Genomic DNA, 18,875 nt, shown 5'->3' with positions numbered 1-18,875 from the left:
AGGTGGTAGGTATTGACAATACTAGGAAAAGACCTCTGTCCCGATTTGCACAGCTGAACGTATCCTTCTCAGGGCCAATCGAAAGTCCTGGCAACCTAAGTGTAACTAGTGGGGACGTCTACATTTTTAAAACAATGAAATGGAAAGAGCTATTGTGGAAAAATTTGACTGGCAGGAGATTCTCAGAGCACAATCAACATCAACTGTCGAGAGATGCCGTGATTAGAACAAATGACGACGGAGGCAGGGGATGAATGGAAGTGATTCCTGCTTTGAACCTCAGAGGGTAGCTCAAAGATTTTAAAAGGTTTTTTTTTTTTTTTTCTGAAATCGCCCAGCCTCAGAATTTCAAGGATCGCGTTCGCTGCCTGCTTCCTAAAGAGAGCTCGTTTCTCGGGGAGGTGTGTGCGTGCACGCGCGGGGGAGGCAAGGCTCGGGAGAGGGGTCCCAGCTCTCCGGATTAAACAGCAGGGGGAGAAGGGGAGCGCGCCGAGGCGGGCGGGAGGGGTTGGGGAGGCAGCTTCGGGGGCAAGGGCCGGGGGAGGGGCCTCGAGCCGCGCGCAGGGGCTGGTAGCCTGGACATCGGAGCGCCTCCGGTACCTGGAGCTACTGCCTGGGGAAGCTGACAGCGGACCTCCGCGGGCCTGCGCCCGCGTCCTGCCCCTCCTAGTCTCCCCGCCCGTGGCGCCGACCTCACGCGCACGGTAAGGAGGGGCGCGGGGTGCTGCCCTCGCCCCGGGCCAGGTGCCTCCTCGGCCTCCCCAGGCTGTCACCCGCTACTGCCTCCCTCGCCCCCTCCTCGGCCCCGTAGGCGCTGGGCTGAGCCTCGGGCGGTCGGCCCGCTGGGACTCGGACCCTCGCGGACCCCCGCCTCCTCTCCGCCCTCACCCCTCTCTTTTCCGCCCTTTCTCCCCAGGCAGCTCAGAAACACCGCGCCCCCGGCCCCGGGAGAGAGGGGCGGCGGGGGAGGGGGGTGTCGTCCACCCTGCCCAGGTGTGCGTCGCAAGCAGCGGCGCACCGATTTTCCCCGGAGTCTAGTCATTGCCAGGCTGAGATCACAACTCTTCTCCTTCCAACACATACCCTCCCCCACTTTTGTTACTGTCCTAACTTTGGGAGGATATAACCCCTGGTCAAGGTAGCTGTCTTATCTTTTGTATCTGCACCAGACAGGGATAGAGATGCCTTGGTTTTATTTTTGTTTTTCCTGAAAATGAAACACTGTGATAAGTTTACAGGGTGTTCTTGGTGATTGCGGCGCTAGAACTTCATCATAGTTTAAAGTAATAGCTCCTACTTGGATGCTGAGAGCCTGATTAAGAAATGGCAAGGTGTGTGCGTGTGCGAGCAGTCTTCCGTGTATTGAAAAAAAAGAACTCCAGGTGATTGCGATGCGCGGTCTCTCGTAATTACCTGAAAATATCTATCAGGTCCTTATGAGAAGGAGAGTGGGCACCCAGCTGTTGGTAGACATCAGCTGAAAATCGTAGAGTGAACAGGGAGTTTAAACGGAGTGAAAGCTGGTTCCCTTCAAACTGATGAGTTTGGTGCGTGTCATTGGTTTTAAGACGGCAATTTTGGGAAGAGAGCGTAAACAGTTCTTCTGAAATCCAGATATAGGTTGGAGGGAAATACTGCACTTCTAAGAGCCCTTGTTAAAGAGTTAGCTTTTACACATCAACTTTTAAAATGTAAGAACTGCTTCACAAGTACTCTGGCTGTTAAAGAGGACTGAGGCCTATTCTCCTGGCAATCAGAAACGCTTCCTTCATTGTGCTTGCCCTGGCTGACTTTTAGTTACCACTGGCATTTTTCCTTGTTGGTTGTTTTAAGGCTAAAGACCCAAATGAACTGTTATCTCTAGGAACTAAAAGAGGAATTATCATATAAATTGCTTTAGGTCTTGTTTACATTCCTCAGTATTTGAACCAAGCTCTTCTACCCTGACTTGGTTAAGAGTGTAAATTGTATTTGAGTTTGCATAAGTACTGTTTATCCATCTCAAACTGTGTCATTGATGTTCACCTGCTGCTTTTCATGTATATGTATACCTGAACCATTCCAAGTACCTAACAAGTACCTCTGAGTGTAACTGCTAGGGAAAATAAAGATTTGCATTTGTCTTTTGGAAATTTGAGGTGAAGGACTAATTTTTTTCAAACACCACGAAGTAGGTATAATGGTAAATCATACAACATTTTATGAAATAAGATGCTTGTTATGAAACAGGAATAGTATCTGATACTTGCTTTCAAGGATATTAAGGACAAGTAGGCGACTGTCTGTAAAGCATTTTGAACTTTCAGTCACTGTCTAGGTATTGAGCCAATGGGATTGCTTTCCTGGCAAACTTTTTCTCCTTTCTAAAATTAACTTTCCCCTAGGAAAAATAGTGCAGATACACACAATTTAGCCAACCGAGTCCAGAAAATACTGTGTTTGAGTTTTAATAGTGACTTTAATTCCTTCCTGCATATCTCGTGTTTGCAGCTTATGACACAAAATATGCAGAAATATTCATTACCCACTGACATTCTCAAAGCATTGGCTTCATGAGGGGAGTTGTGGACAGAGTACAACATTGTGTTATAAAATCTGTTGGCTTGGGGAAAGCTATTATTATTTTCCTAAGGTTTTTGTGTATTTGTGTGTACACTGGGTCTGGGACTTACATAATTATGTATATATATGTAACACATGTTTTTAATAGGAATGAAAACCCACAATATTTTTCTTTGTGGCAGAGCACTGTAAGCATTAGGTTTTGATTACTTTTTCATGCCAATTTTAATATGACAGAACTAAAAACTTCAAGGAAATAATTCCAGAAAGAGCTATTTGGAACTGAAGGCTTTTTAATGAAAGATGTTTGAAGCCCTTAGTCTATGCGCTTAGCATCCGCTGAGCAATTCTTTGTGAGCAAGTAAGGGTGGTAGATCCAATTCTGGCAACCTCAGACACCGGATGATTAGACCCTGTCACTCTTCTCCAGGCCTTTAATTTAGTCTGTAACTTGATGCTTCACTGACCCCACACTCTCCCTGCCACGCTAGCTCATAGAGGCATTGTTGGCACTCTGGGTTGAATTTTTTCCCCTCCCATCAATTACAACGTTTGCATTGGTTGCAGAATGCAGTTACATTTTTAGCTCAGTATTCTAAGAAATACCTTTAGCCACAGAGAGAGTAGGCTTAGGGCAGCCTTGCTCACAAATTGCCTTATTTAATCATGCTATGTTAATTTAATTTCTATGATTCACCTACATAGAAATAATTGAGTCATACAGCATTAAAATTGGAAGACACTTTCGAAGCCATCTAGATTCTAATAATGTCTTCCTACAAATGAATATTGATGCCGTTGTAGCCATAATCCAAACTTGGAGGATAGACTTTACGTTTCATATTCTTTTCATAGGCATTCAATTTTATATTCTTTCCAGTTCTTGTAGTACTGAGGACTTTGCTCATTTGAAATGAATTTCTTTACAAGTTCAATGATACAGGAATAGCAGTAAAATAAGTTGCAAATCTCTGATTTTCAACGAAACTCAAAATGTGACCTTAAGGGCAATGTAGGTTGTTTACAAAGCCAATGAATTATTGTAAACTAGCATCCTGTGTTTTGCATTGCTTTGGATGTGATCTATTTCAACTGACTGACAGAAGAAAAGGAGTATCCTAAGCAAGATGAGGGTAAAGAAAGAAAAGTAAAGTGGTGAGGTATGTGAAGAACATAAATTACTAAGTCAGCAAATCATTCAGAAATGATTGGCCTTCAGACCCCTCCTCAAGATTTTATTCTGAAATAGTAGAGACAATCACTGGAGTTTCCAGTCCTCAAAATCCTACTTAAGTAAGACTTGGTTTTTGGAAGTTCTACTTCTTGATGTTTCTGCCTTTCAGGATCTTCTGTCTTAAAAGATCTATCTTCCCAAGTTCCTATGGTTGAAGATTTCCAAAAGAATTTATCCTGATACATAGGCACTGAAAGGACTGGATCCAATGTTAAGAAACCGTATAGATTCTAGGGGAGTACTCTTGCTAGTGTTACAACTCTCTACCATTTATTTATTGAGGTATTTTATATACATTAAAAAGTATCTTTATAGCCCTAATGGATAGACGTTATCATCCGTTTTATATAGATCTGTGACTCAGAAGTTAAGCCTCTTGGGCATACTCACATACCCCTTCCAACACCCCACACTGCTTCTCTATGAGTACAAGCTGTTGATTGAATCTGTAGATGATAGCATGCTAATTTGGGGATATCTGGCAAATTTCCTAATTCTGCAAAGACCTTATAAAGGCTTCTCTTGTCCTTATATTTCAGGGTAAGTGTGTTCAATGTGTGGAACTAAACATTCTTACATAGATTTAATGACTAAAGACCATTACTACATTGAAAATATGTGTTCCAAAGTAGCATTAATCCTTAACAATCAGGATGCTTTTAAAAATATACTTTATAATTTCATGACATTTGGTGATTTACATCTATAGTGTGACTATTTGCTACATTCTCCATTGCTCCCTATAAGTGATTCTCTGTTACATTGAATCATTCATTTCCTTCAAAGTTTTTATAAATTCTGTCTCCTTGTGTTGTCCTGCCAGAGCAATTATAAATTAAAATGTGTATTCCTTTATTAAACTGTCTTTTAAGTCTCCTTTATACTATAGTTGTTGTTGTTCAGTCGCCAAGTCATGTCCATCTCTGTGACCCCATGAGCATGCCAGGCTTTTCTGTCCTTCTCTGTCTCCCAGAGTTTGCTCAAACTCACGTCCATTGAGTTGGTGATGCCTTATTTAGCAGTAAGTTTTAACGTTCAGTTCAGTTCAGTCGCTCAGTCGTGTCCGACTCTTTGCGACCCTATGAACTGCAGCATGCCAGGCCTCCCTGTCTATCACCAACTCCCGGAGTCCATCCAAACCCATGTCCATTGTGTCAGTGATGCCATCCAACCATCTCATCCTCCGTCGTCCCCTTCTCCTGCCCTCAATCTTTCCCAGCATCAGGGTCTTTTCAAATCAGTCAGCTCTCCCCATCAGGTGGCCAAAGTATTGGAGTTTCAGCTTCAACATCAGTCCCTCCAATGAACACCCAGGACTGATTTCCTTTAGGATGAACTGGTTGGATTACCTTGTAGTCCAAGGGACTCTCAAGTTTTAACGTTGGTCTCACAAGTTTGTTTTAGTCAACTTCTTTTGACTTTGTTGCTTATTCTGTCTGATCAACAGTAAACCGTACGTAAAGAGGGGACGAGTTATCTCAAAGTTTAATCTTTAAGGGTAAAAGCTGCTAGTCCAGGAGAGACTCTTTGTACCTGTGGAATTCATCCTTTTCTTCAGTGTCCCCAGAGGCAGACATTATTCTCTGCATTTAGCTGGTTCTTAAAAACATCTTTGTACACAGAGCTTTGTAAACAGAGGCTCCACTGATACGCCTGGTACGTATTCAGTTCAGTTCAGTTGCTCTGTCGTGTCCAACTCTTTGTAACCCCATGGACTGCAGCATGCCAGGCTTCCCTGTCCTTCACCAACTCATTGAGCTTGCTCTGACTCATGTCCATCAGTCAGTGATGCCATCCAACCATCTTGTCCTGTCATCCCCTTCTTTTCCTGCTTTCAATCTTTCCCAACATCAGGGTCTTTTCCAATGAATCAGTTCTTCACATCAGGTGGCCAAAGTATTAGAGTTTCAGCTTCAGCATCAGTCTTTCCAATGAATATTCAGGACTGATTTCCTTTAAGGGGCTTTGATTGACTGGTTTGATCTCATTGCTGTCAAAGGGACTCTTAAGAGTCTTCTCCAACACCACAGTTCAAAAGCATCAATTCTTTGGCGCTCAGCTTTCTCTATGGTCCAACTCTCACATCCATACGTGACTACTGGAAAAACCATAGTTTTGACTAGACGGATCTTTGTCAGTATGGTAATGTCTCTACTTTTTAATCTCCTGTCTAGCTTTGTCATAGTTTTTCTTCCAGGGAGCAAGTGTCTTTTAATTTCATGGCCACAGTCACCATCTGCAGTGATTTTGGAGCCCAAGAAAATAAAGTCTCTCACTGTTTCCATTGTTACCCCATCTATTGGCCTTGAAGTGATGGGACCAGATGCCATGATCTTAGTTTTTTGAATGTTGAGTTTTAAGCCAGCTTTTCCTAGTATATACAACTGTCTTGTTGATACAGCTCAGGTTCTAGATCTGCAAATTGGGACTGTTGCTGCCAGAAACTCATGTAGCCCTGGTTCTCATTTCTGCCCCCTCTTGGAAAGTGCAGAAGTACCTCAGGAAATTTTGCTTTAAATCTTTCAGCGAGGTCCTGTAACTTCATGCTTCTTTCCCATAGTATTTAGTGAGTCCAGACTTTTTCCCTTTTTAAAATAGTACTCTCCATTAGCATACTTGAGCAACTTATCACTATTGAAATGTTTCTTGGGAAACCATGTGAGCAGAAAAAGGTGAGTATTTGGAATAGCGTATGTGAATTTGTATATAAATATATTTCAGTTTATAAGTAGGCTTATAAAAGAGGTAATCCTTAGTTTCCTTAGTGTTGTCCAAGACCAAGATGTAAAATTAGTCAACAGTCTGATGTGTTCCTGAAACCTGTCTATTTTCAGTTGTATACCTTATTTTATCCTTTGGAATCAGAGGACGATGGCCTTTGGATTCGGAAGGTTGTGGCTTATTAGTATTCCTTAATACGAATCATGCAGCTTTTGCAAATTAGTTTTCTTAGCCTCATCTCCCTCATCTGGAAAAGGTGATAGTCACACCCAAGAGTGGTACGGATCACACAAGGTGATTATAGGGGAGTTGTCAGAACACATGTCATGGTAGAAGGTGTGGGTGAGGTAAACCAAGAGAGTGGAGCAAAGAGAACCTTCAGCAGCGAAACTCAGAGAACATAGGAAGCCAGTCAACAAGAGGAGCCTGAGGAAAGGTGGACAGAACAGAGGACAAAGATCAGGAGAGCGTGAAATCAGAGAATCAAAGGGAACGGTGAAATTCAAGATGGACTCTCATTAGCATCACGAAGACAAAGAAGGTACCATTGGGTTTGGCAGTTGGGTCAGCGTGACCTCAGCCGTGGGCAGCTTCCGTTGAGAGATACAGACAAAAGGAAGTGGAATGATGAATGAGCATCAGGAAGACAGGAAAGTACAAACAGCCAATAGAAAAATGTTTCTCCCTTAGGTGGAAGGAGAGAGAGAGAGGTCAGTCGTCAAGCAGATACTCAAGATTTGGGTACTGGGTTTGGACTTGAGGGAGTAGCAAAAATCCTACCCCAGAATTTTAGGGACTGAATGTTTGCCAATTTTAAATCTTTTTCTAGTAAGGACATTAAAAACACTACCATCTCATCTTATTTCAGAAAAGAAAATATCAACATTAGGGAGTTAAGTAAATTTAGCTTTATGAACAAGTCAGCTTCTTAAATAGTAGTTTTTCTTCTCTTGTTCAAGATTTATCAGTACTTTCAAGTTTCCATCTCTTCTTTAGAGATCTGGCCTCACTAATTGCCTTTTCTCTCAAATATTTTCAATCTCTTCTTCTCGACTGATTCTTTTTCGTTAACATATACACATATTCCACTCTCTTATCTTAAAAAAAAAAAGGTCCCTATTAACTCTTATGAAAATTAAACAGTGTCAGGAAAGAAGGGATGCTTTATATGTGGCAGTAATAAAACTTGATTACTGATTGGACTTGGCAGATGAGAGAAAGGGAAGAATCTAAGATAGCTCCCCGATGACTATGCCACTTGGTATCATGGATGAGGAGCCAGGCTGGGAGAATAGAAGATCCTGGGTTCAGTCCGGCTACATAGATTGCGAACTCTGACTGTATCTTTGATTCTTTCTCCAGTGTGCTTCTAACTAGGTCCCCACCTCACTTGTCTCAGTCATTGTCATTTCATCCTTTATGGTTGGTGCTTAAACCTCGGTTTCTAGAATTATTTAATTCTTGAAAGTTCAAACCCTGCTTGTAGGTGTTGGTGAGCCAACAGCATACATGTTTTCTACTTGCGGAAAAAAAATAGAAACGGAGCACTTGAGAGAAATATGAGTACACGTGGAACCTGTTGATAGTTCTCAGTTTTAGCTGTGTGTGGCTCAAGACAAGAGAGGCCTCATTCCAAAGTTAGATGTAAGACCACAGTGCCCATGTGGGAAAGGAAGTACAGGAGAACCAGTTCAAATTGTTCATGATTAGCTTGTTGGTCACTTCCAGGTGATAAAACATGATTCGAGAGGCCAAGGAAATAATTATTAGAAGGTTTTTAGAGAGTTGGTGGTGTAGTTGAGTCCCCCATCCTGGCCACCAACAGAACGGTGTGAGGTACCTACCCCTCAGCTCACATCTAGTGAAAGGGTTTTCTACAGATCATTTGGAGTGTTTAATGTGTATCCCTTCAGAAGGAGAGGTGTAGAGATTCAGGCCTGAGAAATCTGAAGGATGAGGGACTGGCTAGCTAGCTCCTCTGATGATGGAGTGAAAGAGATGTCACTTCATCACTCCTTAGTTTGATCAGGCACAGAGCGCATGGGTTGTTACCTAAAGAACAGAGGTAGGTCATCACTCTAGAGCGTGAGCTAGCTGGGGTCCTCAGGTCATGTGGAAGAGGGCCCTTGGACCCCAGCTGGGTAAACTGAGGAGGGGGTTGTAAGTAACCATCTGCAAAAACGGATCCGTAGGTGAGAGATCCCTGGTGATGAGGAGATTCAAGGTTTTCAGTCGCTCTAACTTCTATTATTTTCATCAGCATCCCACTCCTGGCTCAACAGAAAAAGTAAGCTTTTTAAGTGTCCATCAGGAGATGAATGGATAAAGAAATTGTGAAATATATAATGGAATATTCCCCAGCCATAAAAAAGAATGAAATAATGCCATTTGCACCAACATAGATGGACCTAGAGATGACTATTACCGAGTGAAGTAAGTCAGGCAGAGAGAAAGCCAAATATCATGTGATATCACTTATACATGGAATATAAAAAATAGTATAAATGAACTTATTTACAAAACAGAAACAGACTCTAGACATAGAAAAACTTATGGTTATCAAAGGAAAAGTGAGGTGGGAGATAAATGAGCAGTATAAGGATGAACAGATACATACTACTAAATAAAGAGATAACAAGGATTTACTGTATAACATAGGGAACTATATTCAATATCATGTAATAGCCTACAATGGAAAACAATTGAAAAAAATATATATATATATATTTGAATCACTTTGCTATACACCTGGACCTAAAGCAATATTGAAAATCAGCTGTACTTCAATTGAAAAAAAAGTAAGCTTTAAACACCCACTACGCTCACAGATCACCAGCATCAGATCTAATGATTTAATTAGTCTGTATTAGTCAAGGAAGAATTTTCTGTCTCATTTTCCCCCTACCTCATCCCACTTTTGTATCAGAAAGTGGGGCAACCTCAATTAGCAATCTGGCCAGAGAGAGAAAGAGTCTTTGTCTTCCTTTCCCAGTACACCTGGGAAGTGTTCAGTGGGTCATACCTAGTTGCAGGAGGGAGCCTTGTCACTTCACGTGAAGCTGGAAGAGTTTGAAGTGCTGTATTCCATTAGAAACATTACAGAACTGTGATTTTCTTGGATCTAGAGTGAATTGAAAAGACTTCATTATTTGAGTGATTAGAAGTCATGACAACTGGCTTCAAATTTCATCCAAGGACAAAAGAAAAACCCCACATAATAAAATTAAAGAGGCAGTGGAGGAAACAGTCATTTTCTGATTCTATCCCACGAGTCTTGCTGGTTCATTTTAGGAGTCACACATACAAAACTATTTATAGTTTTTCAATGATACATAATTGGCAAAACGATAGGAGGGAAAGCAGATACGGTTATCATAGGAATCAAATTTATCCAGGGAAATGTCACAATAACTGTTTTCATTTCTTAAAATGATGCTACGAGAATTTGAATTAATCAATTAAGGTACACATTTGGTAATTTTAAGATGAGGTTTGCAATCTGTTCCACAGCTGGGGAAATGATCTGAGATAGGGCTTTTGTGTAATAAGCAACATGAGACATTTCCCACCTTCTGTTTCTAGAGAATCATAGAAGCAATAAACAGCTAAGATGAATTGTTCACCATTTGTATTCTGCCACTGATCAATTTTTTAAAAGTGTATGTGTTCCTATAAAACGATAAAGAGGATATTCATAAGCCAATAAACTCTAAAATAAACAAGAATGCTAATGGATGCCTCTTTTCAGCTTTTGGGAATTTTAAACTGTTAGCTTCCATATAATCTTTGCAGCATTTGCAGTGTTATTCAAAGACTTTTATGGTCAAGGAGTGACAAGGGGACAATCTAAACAATATTTTTATTAATGCGTTCCTAGAGTTGAGAAGTGAAAGTGAAGTCACTCAGTCATGTCCGACTCTTTGCGAGTTGAAAAGACAACTTGAAAAATACATTTGAGTCACACAGAGTATTTACATTGACAGCAAGTGTGGTTTATACCCTAGAAATGGTATCCAGCGGTAGTATATTAGATGGACTAATATATTAGGAAGAGAGGTGATTACTTCGTATGGGGGCGTGAGTCAGTCTTCAGTAGAGGAAGTCCTGTACACTTAAGACCCTGAGGACAATGCCGTGCTGTTCTAGTACAGTTCCCTTAGCGCAGTGGTTAAGAGCAAAAGTGCTAAAAGGGATGTGCCCTGGGGCGTATCGTGAAATATTGCTTTTTTCCTGTAGAAGGCAAAGTTCCAAGATGTCTCCGAAGATTCTCCTCCCTGGTGTTCAGTTCTGTTCAGTCGCTCAGTCGTGTCCAACTCTTTGCGACCCCGTGAATCGCAGCACGCCAGGCCTCCCTGACCATCACCAACTCCCGGAGTTCACTCAGACTCAAGTCCATCGAGTCAGTGATGCCATCCAGCCATCTCATCCTCTGTCGTCCCCTTCTCCTCTTGCCCCCAGTCCCTCCCAGCATAAGGGTCTTTTCCAATGAGTCAACTCTTCGCATGAGGTGGCCAAAGTACTGGAGTTTCAGCTTTAGCATCATTCCTTCCAAAGAAATCCCAGGGCTGATCTCCTTCAGAATGGACGGGTTGGATCTCCTTGCAGTCCAAGGGACTCTCAAGAGTCTTCTCCAACACCACAGTTTAAAAGCATCGATTCTTCGGCGCTCAGCCTTCTTCACAGTCCAACTCTCACATCCATACATGACCACAGGAAAAACCATAGCCTTGACTAGATGGACCTTTGTTGGCAAAGTAATGTCTCTGCTTTTGAATATGCTATCTAGGTTGGTCATAACTTTTCTTCCAAGGAGTAAGCGTCTTTTAATTTAATGGCTGCAGTCACCATCTGCTGTGATTTTGGAGCCCCCAAAAATAAAGTCTGACACTGTTTCCACTGTTTCCCCATCTATTTCCCATGAACTGATGGGACCAGGTGCCATAATCTTCATTTTCTGAATGTTGAGCTTTAAGCCAACTTTTTCATTCTCCACTTTCACCTTCATCAAGAGGCTTTTTAGTTCCTCTTCACTTTCTGCCATGAGGGTGGTGTCATCTGCATATCTGAGGTTATTAATATATCTCCCAGCAATCTTGATTCCAGCTTGTGCTTCTTCCAGCCCAGCTAAGTGTGGCTCTGTTAAAATGGTCTACTTTTTTTCTTTTTCCATTCAAGATATTTTCAATTCTAGATCTCTGTGTGGTTCTTCTTGAAATTTTGTTTTGTACTACTGTCCTTTTGAGCATGCTAAGCCATTTTCAGTCATGCCTGACTCTTTGTGACCCCATGGACTGTAGCCTGTCCGGCTCCTCTGTCCATGGGATTCTCCAGGCAAGAATACTGAACTGGGTTGCCATGCCCTCCTCTAGGGGATCTTCCTGACCCAGGGAGAGGATGGAATTTTTCTTGTCCTTCTACCCTCCTGACTTTATATAAGCCTCACCTGGTAGGTAAATTCTACACTCAAAGGTAAATATCCTATTCTCATATTCCTACTAGGTCTTTGATTTCTAATCACTGTTGTGGGTTTTGAGTTTCTTTTTTGTTTCTGGGAGACTTCCTCTTCTTGCTTTCTGCCCAGCTATGCACTTAAAATAGTTCATTATATTTATCCAGAGCTTCTGTGTGTTAGCAGAGAAGGGGATGGGATAGGGTGACAGGGGTGTGAGAGAGTGGACTTTCCAAGTCGGCTCAGCATGCCTTATTGACTAGAAGTCTTTCACTTCATTTTGTGATCTATCCCCCTCCACATTCCATTTTACTTTTTATTGGAATTATATTGAATTATATAAAAATTAATGTGGAGAGAATTTATATATTTACAACATTGAGTCCTTCCACCTGTGAATCTGGTATATATCCCACCCTTCATTTGAAATTTCTCCTTAATGTCCTACTGAAACTGCAATTAAAAATCAGTACTGGGGACTCCCCTGGTGGGATCCAGACTCCAAGCACCCAATGCTGGGGGCCCGTGTTTGATCCCTGGTCAGCTAACTAGATCCCACATGTGGCAGCTAAGACCCAGTGCGGCCAAAACTAAAACTAAATACTAAAAAAACTTAAAAAAAAATCGGTACCGTATTCTTCTTGCGAAATTTAGCTCTAGGTTTTATGCTTTATTCTTAGGTATTATTCCTGGCTTGTTGAATAACCATGAGCAAATTATCTAATCATAATAGTGTTAATTTGGTGGAACTAATTACTATTATTTAACTCAATTGCTTAGTGAATATAAAGTGACAAACTTACTGGAATAATTCAGGTTAACATTTTCATTTATGAGTTTACTCTTACTATAGTTCAGAAGTCTAAAATACGCATTTATCAAAATGACTCAAATGCATAAAGTATGCAAAAGCATAGAGCTTTTTGAAACATGGGTAAAAATAGAAACTACTAACAGTAGTAAATAAATTGATATGTATATTTTTTTTTCTTGTTTAATATTATCTTTTTTTTTTTTACTTGATGCATGTCAGAATCAGGATTTGAAATGATAACTTGAAAGAGGGGAATTGTGGAATCTGTGGCTAGACTGGGGAGCTCAGATTTAGGCAACAGTCGTTGAGTGAGCTCCGTTTTCATTGCTAGGATATGGCAGAAGTCAGCTCAGACACAACAGAAATGTTACGTTCCTAAAGGGGCCTTCAGTGGAAACTCTGAAACCACACCCTCTCTTGGCAGTGAAAAAAACTGTCTACCCTGGTTTCATGTACCCACAGTTTTGAAGGATTTTGCAAAATTTATCATTTCTTTTAATTAAAAAAATAGATGTCTGCCACCATACGTCAGGGGATACAGGAATCTAGTGGAACATCCCCAAGTCAACCAAGTGTAAATGGGCAAATCTTATAATATGTTAGGAATTTCTGGGCTGCAATATTCTCCATGCTGCAATATTCTCTTTAGTTATTCTGTTATGCTTAGATAGCACCCTATATTAAAATTTGCTCATTTTAGAAAAATTGTACCTTTGCTGTTCATTTTCATTATTTTTTCATGTTATTGGAAAAATAAAAATATAAAGCCTAATCCATGCTTTTTAAACTATGATTCCACCCAGAACTGTTCTGAGAACACATTAGGGAGGTTATGGGAAATAAAAAGCCTCATTATATGATTTACTAAAGTGAAATCCATATATGAAAACAAATGGGATATGCATTATTAACATTGGAATCCGTATATGGTGTTATGGTTACAAATCAATTTATTTGTCAAGTATGTATACCTTCTTCACATGCAGCTGGTTGGTTTTGTTTTTACCATCTCCCTTAAAATATGGAGATGAAAGAAAATGAGAGTGAAAACAAGTCAAATTTGTTGTATCTGAGAAGTCTAGTGAAAGGCTGATCAGAGTTGCTATATAACAACCTCCCTTGTGGCTCAGCTGGTAAAGAATCCGCCCACAATGCGGGAAACCTGGGTTCAATCCCTGGGTTGGAAAGATCCCCTGGAGAAGAAAATGGCCACCCACTCCAGTATTCTTGCCTGGAAAACCCATGGACAGAGGAGCCTGGAGGGCTACGAACCATAGGGTCACAGGAGTCAGACAGAACTTAGTGATTAAACCACCAGTACTTTATCTTTAAGTAAAAATGTCTGATTTGTTTTATAATGAAAGTGAAAGTGAGGTCGCTCAGTCATGTCCGACTCTTTGTGACCCCATAGACTGTAGCCTACCAGGCTCCTCCATCCATGGGATTTTCCAGGCAAGAATACTGGAGTGGGTTGCCATTTCCTTCTCCAGGAGATCTTCCCAACCCATGGATTGAACCTGGGTCTCCCACATTGTAGGCAGATGCTTTACCGTCTGAGCCACCAGGCAGATCTCTGTTTTATAATGAGAGAAGCCTTAATAGAGATAAGGAAAAGGCTTATCTTGATAAACAAGGAGGCAGAAGCAGAAGGGAATATGATCTGTTTGGAAGTAATATTTACCCAGCACCTATGCCCTGTGGGCTTCTCTGGTGGCTCAGATGATTAAAGAATCCGCCTGCAATGCAGGAGACCTGGGTTCAGTCCCTGAGTTGGGAGGATCCCCTGGAGAAGGGAGCAGCTACCCACTCCAGTATTCTGGCCTGGAGAATTCCATGGACAGAGGAGCTTGGCAGGCTATATAGTCCATGGAGTCGCAAAGAGTTGTACATGACTGATCTACTTTCACACACACACACACACACACACACACACACACACACACACAGCTCTGTATGAGGCACTGTGCAGTGACAAAGTGAAGTCGCTCAGTCGTGTCCAACTCTTTGCGACCCTGTGGACTGTAGCCCTCCAGGCTCCTCTGTCCATGGGATTCTCCAGGCAAGAATACTGGAGTGGGTTGCCATTTCCTTCTCCAGGGGATCTTTCCAGCCCAGGGATCGAACCCAGGTCTCCCGCATTGCAGGCAGACGCTTTAACCTCTGAGCCACAAAACTGAGACTCAAAAAAGGCTTAAGAGCAGTAACTAGTGCACGTTTACTTACTTGGCTACTAACGAAGGAGTGAAAATTTGAACTTGGGCCAAAGCCCACGCCCTTTCTCTATCCAAGACTATGTGTGAATTGAAAATCTAACAGTGAAAACTTTTCAACAACTGAACCACGAGTGGAAGCCAGGTGCCTCCCTTCTTTCACTACAATCTCACTGTGTAATCAACAAATCATTATTGCCTGCAGAGCCTTATTGATTCAACTCTGTAGAACTCCTTTCTCATTGGCTCCATTGATTGATGTAGCACCTAGGGCTGGAAAGAACTTCAGGGATTTAGAATTTACAGACTTAAGATGTAGATCAGAATCCTTTTCTGCAAGGTTTTCAAAACAGACACGTCACCTTCTGATTAAGTAGGTCTGAGGTGTGGATGGATGTGTGCGTGTTTGGAACTGTTTCAGAGGTAATCTCATGCACTTCTCTGGTGAAGAATCATTTCTCTTGTCTAACCCCTTAATTGTGTGGATGAAAGAGTTTCCTTGGAAGGATGAAAAATGCTTCTAATTTAAGATTGCCTTGGTTAACATTGGCAGTTTGAAAGTTAAGCCTTAATGAGTCTGTTTCTCCAGTTTTGGGCTCACATTTCACTACCATCAACTTGCAATTTAGTTTCTGACTTAATGACTTGGGGCTTTAGGTAGATCTTTATTTTCAAAACAAATCTCTGTTTTTCTGTAATGTAGTTGAATGAACAATGCTCTGTACTGTTATTTTGGGTTCAGAAATTGGGAGAAGCTTTTTAATGATAATAATTCAAGTTAGTTGCAAACAGCTGCAGCAGAGGGGGAGCGGACAGAGCTGCCGGGTCCAGTGTGCTGGCAGCCACACTGAAGTTTGAACAGTGCAAATGGGACCAAGATTTAATTCTAGGCAGGAAAATAGTTTTTTAAACTTCTAAGTTGATTTTACATGTGTTGCGTATATATCTGAAGCGATGAACAACAGCGTGTATAGTTTATGACTTAACTTCACCTCCCAATATGATTGTCTTTAATGACTTTAAAGCATGAGTTCACAAATTCTGAGGTTTATGCAAATATAAGTTACCTTTTTTCAGATGAGTAAAGCAGGCTCCTGGAGACAACTGGAAAGCAAGAGGGTCTTTTTCTTCCCATGGAGGATTGTATTATCTGTGGAAGAGAATAGTGCACTGCTTTCGAATTGCGGTGCTGAAGAAGACTCTTGAGAGTCCCTTGGACTGCCAGGAGTTCAAACCAGTCAATCCTAAAAGAAATCAATCCTGAATATTCATTGGAAGGACTGATGCTGAAGCTCCGGTACTTTGGCCATCTGACGTGAAGAGCCAACTCATTGGAAAAGCCCCTGATGCTGGGAAAGATTGAGGGCAAAAGGAGAAGGGGGTGGCAGATAATGAGATGGTTAGATAGCATCACCAACTCAATGGACATGAATTTAAGCAAACCCTGGGAGATACTGGAGGACAGGGAGAGTTGAACACGACTTAGCTACTGAACAATAACAACAAATAGTGAACAGTTAATTTTAAGCTTAGTTGAGATCATCCACTGTAGTTGATGAAAAGCTAACTAAGCTTCTTTTTTTCATTCACTAGGCCCCAAACTTAACTTCTGTAACAACACTGATCGAGATATTTAATAACAAAGTATTTTGGGTTTAAGTGACTTGCTTTATAACCTACCTTTTATTAAAACAGATGCACTTTTTTTCATTTAAAAAATTTTATTGAAGTATAGTTGATTTACACTGTATTTAATTTCCGCTGTACAGCAAAGTGACTCAGTTATATATGCATTCTTTTTTCATATTCTTTCCATTATGATTTATCATAGGATATTGAATATAATTCCCTGTTATACAGTAGAACCTTGCTGTTTATCCACCCTATATGTAATAGTTTGCAAAAACAGATTCAGTTTTTAAAGGGAGTTCTATGTCTAAATTCACATTTTCCTTTCTCTAAGAGGAACCTCTACTGTTCTTTCCATAATATGTAAGGTAAATTTTTTTCCTGTTAAGAGTATTCTTAATGATCAGAAGTAAATATGAGTGTCCATATTTCTTCAGCTGCTTGAAGAGAATGACCTTGATTCAAGTGAAATGTCATGAACTGACCCCTGTAAGAAAAAGTATAATGCTACATAATACCTTGTAGAACTTAGAATTCTTTCAACACTGTAAGAAAAGGGACACATAGCAGCAGAGAGAAATACAGAACAAAAAGATTGTATACCTAAATGTAGCAGTAAGGTGTAGTCATGTACAGAATGAACAGAAAACTTTTGCTTTGGTTAGAGCAAATTTTCCTAGCTGTGGCATAGGATTCTTTGGAGCAAGCCCTTTGCAAGCTGCATGTTGTAATTCCTAGGGCAAACAGAATTTCCTCTTACGTGGCTACTTGGAAAAAGCAAAACAAAGCAAACAACAACAACAACAAAAGAACCCCCAAACCAATAGTCAAGTATTCACCATTTGTGTATGAAGTAACAGAGAAGGCAATGGCACCCCACTCCAGCACTCTTGCCTGGAGAATCCATGGACAGAGGAGCCTGGTGGGCTGCAGTCCATGGGGTCTCGAAGAGTCGGACACAACTGAGTGACTTCACTTTCACTTTTCACTTTCATGCATTGGAGAAGGAAATGGCAACCCACTGCAGTGTTCTTGCCTGGAGAATCCCAAGGATGGCGGAGCCTGGTGGGCTGCCGTCTATGGGGTCGCACAGAGTCGGACACGACTGAAGCGACTTAGCATTAACATATGAAGTAAAGGCTTCTATATTTGAATATTACATTTTCAAAAGAATATATCTTGATTTTAGCATGGCCAATGCAACTCGTGACCATTAGTTATCTAGTGATTGAATAAAGGTTTTTGCTGAAGGTGCTTGATTCTTGGTGGCATTCTTTTTAGCTAGTTTCTTCTTGTGATGAAAAAACCAACAACTAGGTACTTAATAAACGTGAGTATTCAATCAGAGAAGGTCAATATCCAGTTATTCATGTTTCAGAAGTAACGGTGTGTTGTGGTAATGCTGTTCTTCAAATATTTCTGGTTTTCTGCCTTCAGTATTGCATTTTCTGACTCCTGTGTGGTTGGATGGGATCATGTGACCAGTTTGATGATGTGTTAGTGGAATTGTGTGTCACTTTTGAGGGGTGATGCTTAACCCACAGTAAGAGACCCCTTGGAATCTAGCTACTCCACTGGCCTGAAAGAGAATGATGGACAGCGCCCCCTGCTGAGCCAGAATGGCCATTTAGCCTGAGTGAGAAAACCCTGTTTAGGTCACTAAGGAAGAAAATGCTTCCAATTTAGTCTGTGGGTTTAAAGGGAAATAATGTAGGCAACACATTTGACAATTTAGAGCAAAAAGAATAATAAGATTTTCTTTTCTTTTTTTTTTTGCTTTTTAAGGGTATCTTGCCTTTTTTTTTGGATGGGAGGAAGTGGACATGTTTCTGTATCATTATCTTTCTCTTATTTATTTCTGGCTGTACTGGGTCTTCGTGGCTGCATGAGCTTTTCTCTAGTTGGGCTGTGCGGGCTTCTCGGTGTGGTGATTTCTCTTGTTGCGGAGCACACGCTCCAGGGCGGGTGGGCTTGCAGTGGTTGTGGCTCCCCAGCTCTAGAGCGCAGGCCGAGTAGTTATGGTGCACAGGCTCAGTTGTTCTGCACAGGCTTAGTTGTTCTGCAGCATGTGGGATCTTTCCAGATCAGGGTTCCAACTCGGCTCTCCAGCCTTGGCAGGTGGGCTCTTTACCACTGAGCCACAGGGAAGCCCCCCTGTATCATTATTTTGATCTTCCCCTTTGGTTATTTTTTATCACCTATGGTAGCAAACTAGGTCCCCTGGTGGCTCAGACGGTAAAGTGTCTGTCTATCAAT

At 41.3% G+C, this 18,875-nt stretch overlaps 1 protein-coding gene across 1 annotated transcript in view; it reads left to right on the top strand.

The window, feature by feature from the left end:
• The first annotated feature begins 568 nt into the window (after positions 1-568).
• RNF144B (ring finger protein 144B) overlaps positions 569-18,875 on the top strand; it is a 159,530-nt gene continuing 141,223 nt past the window's right edge. The window contains exon 1 of the mRNA XM_070778335.1: positions 569-704. The gene's annotated coding sequence lies outside the window, so the exon portion shown is untranslated. The remainder of the gene's footprint in view (positions 705-18,875) is intronic.

Source organism: Bos indicus, chromosome 23 (assembly GCF_029378745.1).
Source record: "Bos indicus isolate NIAB-ARS_2022 breed Sahiwal x Tharparkar chromosome 23, NIAB-ARS_B.indTharparkar_mat_pri_1.0, whole genome shotgun sequence".
In the NCBI taxonomy this organism is placed as follows: domain Eukaryota; kingdom Metazoa; phylum Chordata; class Mammalia; order Artiodactyla; family Bovidae; genus Bos; species Bos indicus.
Note: the sequence above shows the minus strand (reverse complement) of the source record. Positions and strands in the feature narration are given on the sequence as shown.